We start from the raw sequence: 15,500 nt of genomic DNA, 5'->3' as shown, positions 1-15,500 counted from the left end.
CAGCTGAAACAATAATAATAATATTTTAAATAAATGGGTGGAGAGATGGGTGGATGGACAGACAGGCATAAATCCAGTTTTTCTTTGAGAATCAAGCATAATAGAAGGGAGATTTGACTCTCAGCCTACGTTGTCACAAAATAGGTAATGTCTGCTGAAACAGCTAGAAGGATGTTGGTAGTTGAAGTACACTAGGAATCTCTTTTTGATGATTGCACAACTACTAGTTTGTGGTAAAAACATGTCGTATTTTGCATTATTTTCAATGAGTTTTGCGTGAATGAAGAAGAAATATTGTGGACCAAGAAAAGTAAAACAGAGGATTCGAGATAATAACAGATCAATTCTGCAGCAACTATCTGTATTCACCTTTACTCCCAAATGCCTGCCATTAGAGAACCCAGTCCCTTTACTTTTTTTCTAACCACAGATGATTTATTCCAAGAATCTTCAATTTCCTTGGAAAAAAGGTGGCGGGGTTTGGGGGTGGAGGTGAGGGGAGGGGGAGAAGTGATAAACTGCAGAGCAGTTTATGACATTTAGCCCAGATTTTCCATTTCTTTGCTCTACTTCACTTGTGCAGACTATGCAACTATACCATAATCACATACGAAAGTTCTTCTCAGAAGTGGTTTCTACAGTTTGGTTTGGCTTTTTATTATTCATATAGTTTATTCATAGAGTACTTTCATTATGAATTTCTGAAATGCAGGAGTTGTTCTTTGTAATCTAGTTAATCTATCAATAGGCAAAATATCCCTAAGTGTGCACTCACCAGGCTAAATGAGTAAAGAGGCTGCAGGAGTCCTCGCAGCACTACACTCCTGCTCACAGCCGCCCAATCTCAATCTCCAGAAAAGCCTCTGCCCTTCAGCCAAACTTCTGAATGCAGTTATCTCCTCCTTCCCATACTTCAGTTCAGCTTCCAGCAGCTCCTAAAAACTATGTCCCCCCACTTCCTCAGGAAGCATAGGCAGGCAATCCTTCAACAAGTGATTATTTAAGTAGGAGTGATGGGCACAATGGGAATGCAATCACAATGAACAGAGAAGCAGTCTATGAAGACTTATCTAGCAGACTTGTCCTATCTGCTGTAAGATTTTTCAGAATCTCTTTATGCTGAAGTCTTGACGCAACTCTTTGCCTCAAAACAGGAACTACCAGTTCTGGCAGTTCATACATTAGGTTTAGCATATATAATGTACTCCAGAGAGAAGTGGATAACTTCAAACATTTTTTTTTGGCTGTTTCATGTAATTTTCTAAAACTATACTTAAGGGCATCAGAGTATTGTAATTTTATATAATTCACCTGCCTTTCCAAAACACAAGGTCATTATAAGAAAGAAAATTTCTTTCAGCTAGGTATGTAATATGTGTGACAGATTTGCTTTATGTTACTCTCTATGTGCATCTAATTCCAGTTTCTTGTATTATTCATTAATATTCTCTTCCTTCTTTTAAAGTAGTTTCTAGTATTGGCAAAAAACATAATCCTACTGATGTAAAGCAAGCCAATTTTACATTCATACTGCAAAAGGAACTTTTCATAATGCAGTTCCCTACTGTGTTGCACATCCGGTCCATGGCAATATGGTAAAGCCAGAATAGCTGGTTTGTTCCTCCAGAAAAGTTGCCTGCATTTCTGTAGAACAGCTTCTCCAAACATTAAATATACAGGCAAATTTATGCTGAATCGTTGTTATGATGGTGTATTTTCTTACCAGTGTTCCATTAAGAATAATTTCATATTAAGAACTGTTTCCAGATCCCTGCTCCTAATCATACTTCTCAAACTCTTGGCTATTTTCCTTTGATCTACAGCATCCGACAATTTTGCCCAATTTCTTTAATTTATGTACTTTATGTCCTCAGCACTCATGAGAGTGACTGCTTTCAGAATACGTAATTGTTTTTATTTGAGCAGTTTATTTCTTCTCTTTACCTCTAAGTGACTTAAAAGACAATATTCAATTGAATGCTAATTGATCATGGTCCAGCATTATCTGATGTGCCACATTCTCTTTCCTTTTTTATTTTCCATCTTCAGACCCAAGCAGTTAATCCCAGGTCACAAAGCAGTCTATGAAAGTAATTTCATTTTCCCTTTTTGTGCAGTTTTTCCTGCACATAGTTTTCTACAACCTGTAAAATTAGAAATTACTATGGAAATAACTGGTGACCTCACAGGTCAAAAGGTGACCTGGAACCTATTGGTAATTATATCACATGCTGAACACCTGTCCAAGTAATACAGAGATTGTGCTCATTCCAAGACATTACTGCATATGTTTTTTTTTTTTTTTTAAACTGTATTCAGCAGCGTCCTTATCCCATCTTCTGCATGATGAGGTGACTATTTTATATTGAAGCATGCCCACTTCAGCATCAGCTCCTTCTCAAAAGTCTCAGAATAAAATACCACAAGCATATTTCGGGCTTTTATCCTACAAGGTAGATGGGACCCAAAACGCATTTTAATAGTGAATGACATCTATTTACCCAAATGGTCCTATGCTCTCTATTGTAACCTTGCTTATCTTGAAAAGAATATTCAGTCATCTAACTGGCTTTCAAGTTTCCTTGTTAAAATACTTTCACATCAGAGAAGTACTGTTTTTCCTTCTATTGTCATCTGACTTTCTTAAGGTGACAATTTTTCAGATTTTCTAGGGTTCCTTCCCTTTTAATTGTCACATATTATATCCAAATGTAATACATTAATTGACATTTCTGCTCAAGAAATAGTAGTCTGTAAGGCTACTGCTTTTCATGCCATTACGTTTTTGGTTTAGAGCAGGCTAGTACAGTTGTAGTTACTGCCAACTGGATGTAGATCCTAAGGTTACATCTGTGTTACTGAGCTGAAGAGGGCTCAGGCACATACTTGAGCTCTACCATGTGATAATCCACACCCTTTAACTGTTAGCCTGCTCTTTGGTGTGCTTTTGGCCGAGTCCCACAAGCACTCAGGTAAAATACTGCAGGATTTGAGGAACAGCATGGGTTAAGGATTCTTGTAACAGGCAGTACAAATGAGGCTACCCTGGCTCAGGAGAGCAGGTGGGTTAGCCAGTTTGTTACTGGCTCTTGACTGGGCTGTGGTGCATTTTCTTTTCTATGTGACCTAAGAAATTAAATGCAGCCAAAAACTTGTAGAGAGATAGCTTCATATGATGCCAGTCCCAAACCTGCACAGAGGACTGAGCTGCTGGCATGGGTGAAGGACAGACCAGCGTTAGGCTGACTGTGACTTCCCCAGAGCTGGCAAATTCTCAGCCTGTGAGTAGGAATGGATCTTGGCTACCTCCAGTGAGCAGAACAAAGCTACAGAATCTGGAACTCTTCATATTTTCAGACACTTTTCTATATTCTCAACTACCATTATTGTTCACTGTTTCTTCAACTGTCTTTTCAAATAAATTATCCAATTCATAGACAGTGGTCTTAAGATTTCCTTTTATTCAGTATTATTCTATGGGGAAAAAAAATTAACTGCTCAAGAAACTTGAAAAAAATCTGCTTTCTTGTATTAAGATTTTCACATACTTTCAGAATATATTAGCAAAATTATACTAATTAAGTGGATAATTAGGCTTTCTTAGATAGCATCACATGGTCTGAGCGCTCTTTCTGTTCTTTCTTTGCATTATGGCAAGTTTAAAGTTCTCCTTTCCAGTTCCATTTCCTTTTCTCCAACTTTATACTTCACTAAACATTTTTTTTACAGTGGAATCTCTTTTATTTTATTGCAATGTTACTCTGAACCAGCTTTTTGCTCTTCTAAATCATTCTGTCAGTCTTTCTGCCAGTGATTTTCACAGTATGTTTACATTTTTTCTGGTCTTTTTATTAAACCAGAAGTATTGTACAGTCATAAGGTCTTAATGTTAGATCTAGTTAGTATCTAATGTTAGTATCTGCTTTTTTCCTGATCACTATCAGATCCAGTACTGAATTAACTCTCTTTACTTCTTCCCGTTGTTTTAAGTACCATACAACAATCCTGTAACCTATTTTGAAGCACCTCTTGCACATAACTGAAATTCCTCTTTTACAGCTTTTCATACATTTCCATATATATAGCAATATATGCACGTATACCATGAACACAATACATTTGTGTGTATATATATATATATATATGATAATTATGGAGACCCTCATAGGCCTAGAGAAAGTCAAACAAATCAAACCTTCAATACAATTTCATGGATTTTGCTTCTTCCATTTTCATTTGTGAAATTATTTCTGTGTCTGCCAGCCATGTGATCTGCAGAATCTGCAAGCAGGGTGATTGTTTTATAAATTACACTTCCCTCACCTTATATTCCTTATATAGCTGCAGATAGTTATACTCTATTTATGTCTTAGCCAGGCCCGTTTCTAATGCAATCAAAGAACAATTCTTGGAATTTGTAATGGTATTGCATCTCTCAAGACCACCTGTACCTAACCTGTATTTATTAACAGAAAGACCTATTTTTTCATTATTATTTCCTGCAGGAATTTATAGATTATGTTTTCACATCTTAATGTAGCAATTCACTCAAATTTATTCTCCTCTGGCAAATGTTTCCCTATGGTTACACTTACTCATTTGCTGAAATATCTTTACTGTTTTGGCTATTCTTTCATTACTGTTCCTAATAGATTTAAAATAAAGACTGATTTTTTAAACTGAGATTTTATCATTTAAAAATCGCAAATCAAAAATACACAAAATTGAGTGTAAAAATAACCTTATAATCAAACTGCAAGTCTGAATTTTAGATTAGTAGTTTTAGCAAAAAAGCAATAGTTTTGTGACTTAAGCTACACCAATACAGTACTCTCAAAACTAGTTTTCTAAAACTGTGCTAAGTCAGTTTGATGTACTTCCTTCTAACAATAATATGCCATTGTTAAAATTGTATTATTTTTCATGATGAGCAAGGCCTCAGTCCATAGCAACTCTGCTGTAAAATGAATATGAATATTAAGTCACAGATTGTTTCAGGATCTGTATTGCCTTATACTGTTAATAGAAAGGACAAATCTTCAGCAACCAGTAGTGATTTAAATGTGTGCTGTCCATGTGCATCGTTTGAGGTTATACTGCAGAAAGCCCCATCAGGTTTTATATGGGTTTTAATATTCATTGGCTTTCTATGGATAATTTTCATATAGTTTTTCTTTATAAACTTAGTTGCAGTCAATGCAACTTAATTTTAGCAAAAACTTACTGCTTCTACTGTTCAACACTACCTCCTCATTGGTGTAAGTATTTTAGAGATTCCGAATTTCCTCTGCTTTCTAATCACTGTCTGTAATGTCCTCCTCATGCTCAGTACACATATCTGGCAAAGGTGTTTTGTTAATGGCCTCCAAATTATGCAATGTCCTGCAGGGAACTACAGTAGTTAAAAACTTCTGGGCACCATAAATGACTCTCACTCACACCTCCAATAATTTTCTAGTATATTGCTATTATTAGCGCCATTATTTTTACCTATTATTGTAGGTATCAGAAGAGGCTACAGAATAATATTTTACACATATAAAGCAAAAGTTCTGAACATCACTGTTTATGCTTTATCATGACACTCATTTTACTGCAATCCAAATAATTTAGATTATCTAAAGAACATTTTGTATACCTAATAAAATATGTAGGTATCTATCCCATAAAAAACATTACCTATTAGTCAGTATTTCTGCTGCAGTAGAGCATGGTTTTCAAAAATTCTCCTGATTTTATCCCTTGTATACCTTTTGGTTGTCTTTTTCAAAAAATTCTATCTCTTTATATTGCTATCAGTACAAAGCACTCTTTCCAATAGCATTTTTATTTATATGCAAACAAAACTGAAAACGTTTGCCATACCATTTATGAACACAGCATGGTTTCATTCATGCTCTTTTTAAGTTAGCATTCCTATAATGAACAAGTACCATAAGTCTTTATTTTTACAGGAATGTTTATCTCTGTCTATAGTTACTATTCCATTGATGTAGGAAGAAAGGTACTTTGATCCTCTGAAGGCATATGTATCATAAAAACCCCTAAAACGCTGTTATGAATTGTTAAGTTTCTTCTCTGCTTTACTGGAAGTCCTAAAATAGCAGATCCATCCAGAATTTAGAAGTAAATATATTCTTGGGTATATATGATCATGCTCAAGGTAATATTGTAGGCAAATGAATGCAAACATATGAGAAAAAAGGGATCAGTATTGGACCAAAAGAGTTAGGAGAGACCAGGTAGAAAGGAACCACAAACTTAGGTTAACAAAAGGAAAAAAAAAAAGAGAGAAGACAGAACTCAAGAGAAGGAGAGATCTTTAACAGGTAGAACAAGAAAATATTACCAGAAGGAGAAAGAAAATAAGTTGACCTTTAATAATTACTGAACAGAAAGAGAAATTTCACCTTTTAGTAAGTCAGACTTTAGCAGTACGCAATTTTATGTCTACCCCACATTTTGCAAGTGAGCCATGTAGGACTCAGTTGTTAAAATAAAGACTAATGCTGTATTTTATTAAATTTTTGTGTCTTTAATATGGATTTTATACTCTTCACATTTAATTTTACATTTCTACAAACATCTTTAAGTTACAATTACATTGGGAAACCAACACATTTTATAAGAAGGCAGAACAACAATACTTTTTGACTACTCAAACCATAAAAAATTTGTGAGTGCCATAGTCTTCTTTTTCTATGTCTTCATTACAATACTATCAGTCAAGAAAATACTGGTATCAGCATCAAAGGAAGGGCCAGCAATCTTCCACATCACAAGTTAGGACAATACTTTCAACATGGAAAAGTAGGATTGTCAGAGAGGTAGCAAGTGAAAAGCTTCAGAAAGGATGGCAGCTGTAAAGAGTCAGAAAAAAAAACAAGAAAAAAAAAAAACAGGGAAAGATAAGATAAGATAAGATTGAGAAGGACAGGAAAAAACAATACACAGGAAATGGCAACAGCAACAATCATGTTTATTCATATTAGAAACAGTACAAGAACACTGACAGAAAAGGTGAGGAATAAGGCAGCCATTCTCAGAGTGGTCTAATGACAAGATCTACTGTGGAATGACATGCTCAGTTATTTCTCAATGAATGTGACAGGCCAGTCACTTAACTTTTAATTTGAACTAGTCAGTTCAAAGCAGGATTCTTGAGAAGTCAGTAAACTAAAATGGGCACCTCCAGAGGGCGATTCATCCCATCCAAAGATCTGAATCTTAGACTCTGAATCACATATTTGAAATGTAATTAATTTTGTGAAGTTCACTAGGTATTTATAAAGCTAGCACTTTATCTTCAAGAAGAATATTTATAGATAATGACATCTGGATTAAAATAATATGTGATTCAGCATATTTTCAACTTCCTCTAATCTGAACAAAGAAAATTTACTAATGATTTTCATCTGCACAGAACATGTAATAGGTTTGTGCTGCAAAATACTTTTTCCTACCAAACAGTACTTATGTGAACTACACTGAACACAAAAATGAAGTCTGACCCAAATAAAAGGAAGTTTGCTTTTCTGATAGAACTAATTATATACTACCAGGCTTTAAGTTTATGTGCTGTAAATAAAAATTTAAGCTTAATATCACTGGGATCCTCTATTCCAAAATTTAAGACACAATTAATTAAATATCACATTTAACTGATACTTAAAATAGTACAGCTGATATTTCAGTAATTTGATACTAAATACAGTAAATACTGCTGTGAAAAAATGCTGAAATCCAATGTCATGGTCATGGAGATGTCTTATAATGGTTATTTTAAACTAACTATAATTAAATAAAAAAGCCATGGGTGAAGGGCTGGTTTTAAAGTTGGAATACAGCCCAGTCTGTGTAGGAAACTTCAGTGTGAAACTGGTCTGTGGAAACAACCTCTTCATATCACCTTCACCAGCTTGCTAGCCCAGATGCAAAGCCAAGACTGTGTGCTTACAGAACAGTAGTACCAAAGCATAAATAATCAGAGAAGGGGATGGAAAAGTGAGCTTTCCTCCTGGGCAGTGATCTGGGGGCTGGAAGACACCAAAGGGACAGCTCACCATTGGCACTTCCTTGTCAATATGGAAAGTCTGAGAGACATAGTCCTGGGACTGGAGTGGTCTTCCACTAATAACTATCTCAGAATACAGTCATCTTGATATTGCCTATTACATGAGGACAACACAGAGCTGCCAGTTACAATGTAATTAAAAAGACATCTTTAAAACCTATATATACTTGAATTGGGATTTTGCACTAAACATTTTACATGACCTAAACCTAATCCTAATCACCCAGCATTAAATAATGTAACATCAACGCAAAACAACATAACAGCAAGGGCTTAACCATGAAATAGACGAAAAAGTCTCTTATTCAGAACTTCTAAAAATTTTTATCTGAATTTAATTTAATTTTCTTTTTAGAATGAAAAGTACACTTATGCTTTTCTGTATTCATATCTTTACTGGGTGCCCTTAAAAACTGCTGCCCAGTGACAGACATGGCATAGGAATGGGAACCTTATCACACAGCAATTTATAGCATAGTTCTTATGCTGATCTATCTCTATCAGCAGAAATTAATACACTACATTCCAAAAAGTAGATGTTACTATTCCAAAATTAATTGTGAACTGGCACCATAAGACCTCTCCCTGCCCCACCCATTTTCACTCTCTGTGCCCTTTTAGAGGGGATGTCATTCTGCCATACATCAGCTCAGGGCTCAGTTACACTGAAGTATTGCTCAGGTGAACAGTTAAAATGTTTTTATGTACCACTGAGTGAATGTATGAAATGGGAGATCCTTATCTCTGTAGCTAAATGGGTTTTTGCATGGTAATTCATGAAGACCAGTTATAGTCACCATATGAGTATTTGTTAATTGCTTTGTTTAAAAAGTATAGGATTTCCCTAAACATATCCTCTTGCTATAATACTATATATACTTATGGGAATCATGCAGAAACTAAGCACATCTATGAATAAATTACTGAATGAAACTTTTTTGCAATTTCCTAATTTGTTTTATTTTATTACAGCTTATGGATGAAATCTACACTGATGTCTAACCTGTAATGAGTGCCAATGTAAGTAATCCATTGTTCTACAGCTACATTTGGTTATGAATTGATTGACTTTGCCTAATCCTGATGAGTAACAGCTAATTAGCAGGTTTTATTTGCAATTTCAGTACTATTACAAGTAGGTTTTACACAGAAATTCTGACACTCTTTACTATTACTGCGTGCCTGCTTGTGCCTTTTCCCAAATGCTCGTGACTAGAAGTAACAGAAATGTATATTTTAAAAATGGTTTTGATATTTTCATATCTACTAGTGGGTTCTTAAGACTAATTTGGGAAGACAAACATTGGAGTAGTCATCATTTCAGCAGGATAATGAATTTTGTGATTCAGGTTGGCCCTGAAAGTCAATTTAAAGCACTCCATACAAGTGACTGTGCTAAAATAAAAATGCACAGGGAGTAAAGTACAGCTCAGAACAGCAGTTAGAAAGCTGAAGTCTCACTCTGTTTTCCTTGTAAGCATGAAGCATAACATATCTGAGCACTATATAAAAAATATTGCTGGAAATACTCACCTGATTCCTCCCTTTCATACTATTTCTTCTATGCTCATTAAGTTTTTTTTATTCTTTCCTTCTGTAAAGGAGAATAATTTCCTTCTCCCCATTTCAGTTTCTTCCTTTGCTTTTTCCTACTCACCTGCACAGTTTCTGGAATTCCAGAATTTAAAAGAGCTATGGATCCAACCCTGGAGTTAAATACCAAGTTCTGAAAGTTGTAGCATGGATGAAGATCAATAACTTAAATTCAAGTGTTTGTGTTCTCTTACTTCCAGCAAAGATATAAAAACACTACAATAAAGTTCAGCAATGAATCTGTTTAGACAACTGTAACCTTAGGATGAGATTATCATTCTGTAAAGAGCTATGCTCATACAGCAAAACAATGATTTCTAGAAATTTGAATGATACCATTATCTCTGCTACCTTCTTTTCATGTTTAGCTGATATGAGAAGGGCATGTCCACTCCTCTCTTTTAGTGCCATTCTAAATGATGCACACAATGCTTCAATAAATGAAATTATTCATATTTTTAAATATTTATAACCACCTTACTATTAGATATTTAGGAGATAAAAATATCAACAGCTAAGACTGCCATCTTGTACACAAATATAAGTATTTTCTATCCTGTAACAATTAATAAACAACTTTTATTACCTGCATCCATGACACAGACTTTTAAATGCCAGGTCTTGTAAACACAAAATCCATCTGTATAGTATTTTTTTCAAGTAGCTTAACAGCCATAATATCAAATGTTGTTTCACACATAGTATCAACATTTGATGTTTCATTGACACAGTAACAGGAAGCCAGCTCAGGGTAAGTTAGTTTGTAGAAGACAGTGCCAGAACTTCAAGGTGTTACTTCTCAGGAATCATGAACTCCAGCAGTCTTTAAAGATAAAATGACATACGACAAACAGTAAAAGTAAAGCAAATTTTTAGGGACCAATGTTGACTAACTAAAAGAATAATATCTATATCCAGTATAGAAATCTAATCAAGCGAGAAACACAAAAATAGTTTCCTTTTAAAATAATGTACCCTCTTAGAAAAAAAAAAACAAACCAACCAGCATCTCCCACCCCAAAAGTGCTTTTTTTTACTATTGGTTTGGTGACCTTGGTACATAATCTATTTGTATAGTCATGTGCTGACAGGATTATTAATTACTGAGTTCCAAACTTGAGCAGAAATCATGTATCTTGTTAGCTAAGTTTAGTCATAGACATAAGTATGCAATCATAATCAATATTGAGAAGGAAAACTGTTAAATAAAAGCTGAAGACTTATGAAAAGACCAGTGCCAAAAAAACCCCACTGCATTTTAAAAAAACCTTTTCATTTAAGGGGATGTCCTATTACATTGCTTTCAGTCTTTCTGCAGACTCTTTAGTCTTCATGAACAGCTTTTTATGGATTTGCAAAATAATAATTCTGAAAAGCAATCCCACTGTCCATAAGCTTCATTTTAACACCAGTAGGTGTAATAATCCACTGGATTAATTTATTGTTAGGAAGATCATAGATCACAGAAAAATGCAAATCAAAGAGACCAGGCTTTAGAAATTCAAGACTTTTTCCCCACTGTTTATTAAGACAAACACTATCTAAAAGTCATAACTCATCATGTGGAAAAACTCCATCATGTTCTTACGAGTTATATAAGAAGGGGAAAAAGGAATCAGCAGATTTCAAATGATGGGACATGTCCCACTTGGAGAAGATGCCAACTGTACATTGTAAAGGAGAAGCTGTGGGTGTACCAGTTGCTGGTTTCTCTGGGTCTGGACTGAAGGCACTTGAGACAGCAGTTCATATTCGGACTCAAGTGTTTATTATTTCTTATCACTAAAACAGTCTCACTACTGTGAATTTGGCAGCTTTTCATTAGAAGGCACAAAATGGCTAACAATCTCTTGTTACAAGGTCTTTTAAGACTAAACTATCCCATTAAGAACTGACACCTGGATTATTTTCCCTTTTAACCAATAACTGATTCCAAAAAGCCCACAATCCGGACTTTTCTGCCCAATTACAAAATGCCACCCAAACCCATGAAGAAGAAACCCAGGACAACACCCTGTGCCCTCCATCTTGCTTCCATCCACAACACACTAAAAATCCCAAAACCTAAATTTCTCACCAAGTGATACACCTACACTACTCTCTATAACCTATTTCACACTTCAGTGGATTCTAGTCTATCTTGAAGTCTAGGAAACTTTCTCCATGAATGAGGGTCAAAGTCAATGCTCCCTTGGGGGTCAGGGCACCTCAGAGCAGACAGAGAAATATTCCTGGTGCCCTGGGCTTCCACAAGAAGCATTACCATTGTGCAGCCAGCTTCCCACAGCATCTCCTTTGAATCATTTTGCATTCACTGGTGAGGCCATGCTGGCAGTACTGTGCTCAGTCTGGGGCTCCTCACTACAGCAAGGACATGGACGTGCCGGAGCATCAGCGAAGGGCAAGGAGCTGGGGAAGGGTCTGGATCTCCAGTCCTATGAGAAGCAGCTGAGGGAGCTGAGGTTGTTCAGTCTGGAGAAAAGGAGGCTCAGGGGAGACATTATCACTCTCTACAACTGCCTGAAAGGAGGGTGGAGCCAGGTGGGGACTGGTCTCTTCTCCCAGGTAGTAACCAATGACAGAATAAGAGGAAATGACCTCAGGTTGTTCCAGACAAGGTTTAGATTGGATATTAGGAAACATTTCTTCACTGAGAGGGTTGTTAAGCACTAGAAGAGGCTGTCCAGGGCATTTAAAAGACATGTGGATACAGCATTTAGGGACACAGTTTCGTGGTGGACTTTTACTATTAGCTTTATAGTTAACTTGGCAATCTTAAAGGCCTTTTCCAATCTAAATAATTCTATTCTGTGATTCCTTTGTCCATCTGCATCTGCAGTGCAGAACTCCACAGACAGGAGGCTGAAAAAAGTATAGTGGGACAGAAGACAAGCTTTAGATGTAAAAGATTTATAGGACCATTTTGTACCTCTGTGTGCAATTGTTCCTGGAGTAAGGAGGAAAGTAGGTTTTTCCACTTAAAAGGGTCATGTGTTGAAGCTGGAGAAGAAGCTGAGGTTCCAGAAGACAGTTAAGAGTGTAGCTAGGATAAGTGTGGCATGAGCTCGAGTCAGACAGAGAGCTGGTAGCCATGTTCTCTAGTAAAGTGATTTTCAACTGACCCCAGTGTATTTATCGAACTGTGATCTTTCCAACTCTTATTGAAACCCCTTCTCTGATACTTATTCCAAATTCTTCATTTTATGCATTTATCCTCATCACTGCTTCTATACCCATATGCCTTGCCTGGACTCATAAATCCCTCTGTCCTGTTGCACACAGGTAAACTCAGTAAACCATCTTTTCCCACAGTATAGCAGAAGTCTCTCCTTCCTTACAAGCTGCTTTCTGATACAAGGCAAGATTCCCCTCAATCTCATACTCAGCTTGTAGCTCAAGCCTGGCCAAAGACAACAGCAGAATCATGTAAGCTAGCAATAGGTATTTAGCAAGATAACATAAAAACAAGCACAGCTCCCCTTATTTCCACATTTGTATCAAAATACATGAGTAAGAAAAATAGAAAATAAAAAGGTTAAACAGAGCACCTGTCAACTTACTTTATCCTTTTACAAAAACTATTGTCAGTATTTGTTTCTAGTATTTTGTTTAAATTTCATACATTACAGTTATTTTAGATCAGACAAATTATTTAAGATCTTTTTTTAAGACAAACATATTTATACTACAGCTTATAGTTTAGTGTACCTCAAACTTGACATTACCACAATTCCTAATAAAATTATGCACAGAAGGTTGGAAAAGCTAACATCTCTGCAAATTACTTATGGATGTGCTTGTATGGTACTCAGGACAATGGGAAGTAAACTCTGTCAAGGACAACTAAAAGCACTGATAATATAAATATTTTATGATGCTGGAAAATTTTCAATAGTAAGAAAAAAGTAATAAGAGACATGATATGAGGACAAAGAAGCTTTTTACAACGTAAAATTATCCTTCAGGGAAATAAAAGAAGTTGGTCAAATACAACTGATATTTTGAAAAAGTAACAAATGGGTAATAAGACATGCTAATAATTGTAAGGAAAGTTTATGCCCATTAATAATGACAGAATGGAAAATTCTAAAATCTGTTTTTCTGGCAATGAGAAATTAGGCTTTAATTCAAAGAAGGATATATATTGTAGTCTAGAGGAGGTGACAAGTTTATTTTTTGTCAGATGAGGACCCGAGACTTGAAAAATCATACTTACTTACCAGAAAATGAAATCTACTGTTTGGAATATATATGAAAAGTAGGACTAGTGAAGAATTTCAGGGATACTCAAGGACAATACAATGATTCAGAACCCCATACTTCTGCTACTGGGGAAGGTGTGATGGGGACAGAAGGACTAATCCTGCCAGACTACTTTTCCTGGCTCCTTTCTGGGCACCTCTTGCTGTTGCTTCTTGTGAAGAGAACGCAACGTACCTAAAATTGAGAAGGTAGGGAGTGCTCTCTACTTTTTCATACACTCCAGAGCATCAGTTCTCACTTTGTTTTGAGCAACAGATCACTATCAACCCTCAGCAATTTTCAAAAGCCATCACACAGCCATCTGATCAAACTTTTAATTGGAAACACTATTTAAAGCACAGTTATGGTTTAGCCAAACAGATGTTCAATTCACCATAGCCTTGGAGTCCACTAGGGATTTGCAGACAACAGCTTGGAAACCATTCCAGCTGTTGCAAAGGTACAATGATATCTTCTACTCCATCCCTCCCTCCAGACCTTCTGGTTGCTGCATGAAATATTTCTGCTTCTTTATCTGATTTCCCCTGGGATTCATTTTAGGGCCTGCTTTTAGCTTCTGAAGTAGCAGCCAAGCGGCATTTGCCATTGCCCACAGGTTTGTGAACAGTAGAAGTAAAACTGATCTGCACATCCATAATATTGCTGCTGCTAGAAGAAGGAACAATAAAAAAAAATCTACAGATTTAAGTAAATGGGAACAGTATACACTTGATTAATGTTTAAAAATTTATCATCAATCAATGAGGAAACAAACTTATTTACAGATCCAGAATGATTTTAAGAAATTAAAAGAAGCTGCTAAAAATCCATGCAAACACCAGTAAAGTGGCTTGAGAGCCCTGGCTTCTCAGAGCAGCAGCAAGACATTACCTATCACTTTAACAATAATATTTCAACCTTGTAGCAGGCAGGAACTCCAAGTTCAAAACACATACTTTAAGCTCGTTGGGGTTATGAAACTCTGGAAAAACAGGGAAAAAGAATTTTCTCTTCATTTTGCAGCCCCTGCTGTTAAAAAGAACGGCTACATGTCCCTGCCTTCCTGAGTGGCAGGACTGGTCACAGCCTGCTGAGCTCACAGTTTATGGCTGCTGTAATCCAACAGCCACTGCCTCTCTCTGATGATGGATTCAGCTGAACAGTGGGGTCAGCGATAGCTGCCCACTGTGACAGCCACTGCTCCTGGATCAGCACAGGTCCTGCTGTGAGATCCTTCTGCAGCTCTTCAGGGTCAACATTAGGTCTGCCTCCAACCGTGAATATTTTCCTTTTATCATCTGCAATATTTACAATTGCACTTTTCCAGGCTGTTTAGGAACAGGTGGACCAGCAAAGGCGCCAGTACAAACCTCCATGAGGGAGTAGTGTTAAAACTTCCCTTTAGTCTCTATACTGTTCCTTATCTTCTAACTCTTTACTAATCTACAAAGAATTTTAAGTAACTCCCTACTTCATTTTGTTAACAGTCTTCAGTTACAAAACTTTTAAGTCACTTTTCCTGTGCATCTGGAAATGACTCTTTCAAATAACTAGAAAAACTCTAAGACAAAACTACTTGTACAAAAGGCAT

At 36.2% G+C, this 15,500-nt stretch overlaps 1 protein-coding gene and 1 long non-coding RNA gene across 39 annotated transcripts in view; one reads left to right on the top strand and one right to left on the bottom strand.

Moving 5' to 3' along the window:
• Nucleotides 1-15,500, top strand: part of LOC135294055 (uncharacterized) — an 87,073-nt gene that overhangs the window by 18,991 nt on the left and 52,582 nt on the right. For both annotated transcript variants that reach the window (XR_010356196.1, XR_010356198.1), the window contains exon 2: nt 9,047-9,094. This is a non-coding gene — a long non-coding RNA (uncharacterized LOC135294055). The remainder of the gene's footprint in view (nt 1-9,046; nt 9,095-15,500) is intronic.
• Nucleotides 1-15,500, bottom strand: part of LOC135294053 (uncharacterized) — an 84,637-nt gene that overhangs the window by 52,889 nt on the left and 16,248 nt on the right. For 28 of the 37 annotated variants that reach the window (XR_010356157.1, XR_010356152.1, XR_010356158.1 and 25 more), the window contains exon 8: nt 10,254-10,490. The exons of 6 other annotated variants lie outside the window; for them this stretch is intronic. The gene's annotated coding sequence lies outside the window, so the exon portion shown is untranslated. Of the gene's footprint in view, nt 1-5,367; nt 5,383-5,465; nt 6,861-10,253; nt 10,491-15,500 lie in introns of those variants that run through there. 3 more of the 37 variants (XR_010356181.1, XR_010356180.1, XR_010356188.1) reach the window with 3 other exon arrangements.

The sequence above is a fragment of the Passer domesticus genome, chromosome 2 (assembly GCF_036417665.1).
Source record: "Passer domesticus isolate bPasDom1 chromosome 2, bPasDom1.hap1, whole genome shotgun sequence".
NCBI lineage: Eukaryota > Metazoa > Chordata > Aves > Passeriformes > Passeridae > Passer > Passer domesticus.
This window is presented reverse-complemented; position numbering and strand designations above follow the sequence as displayed.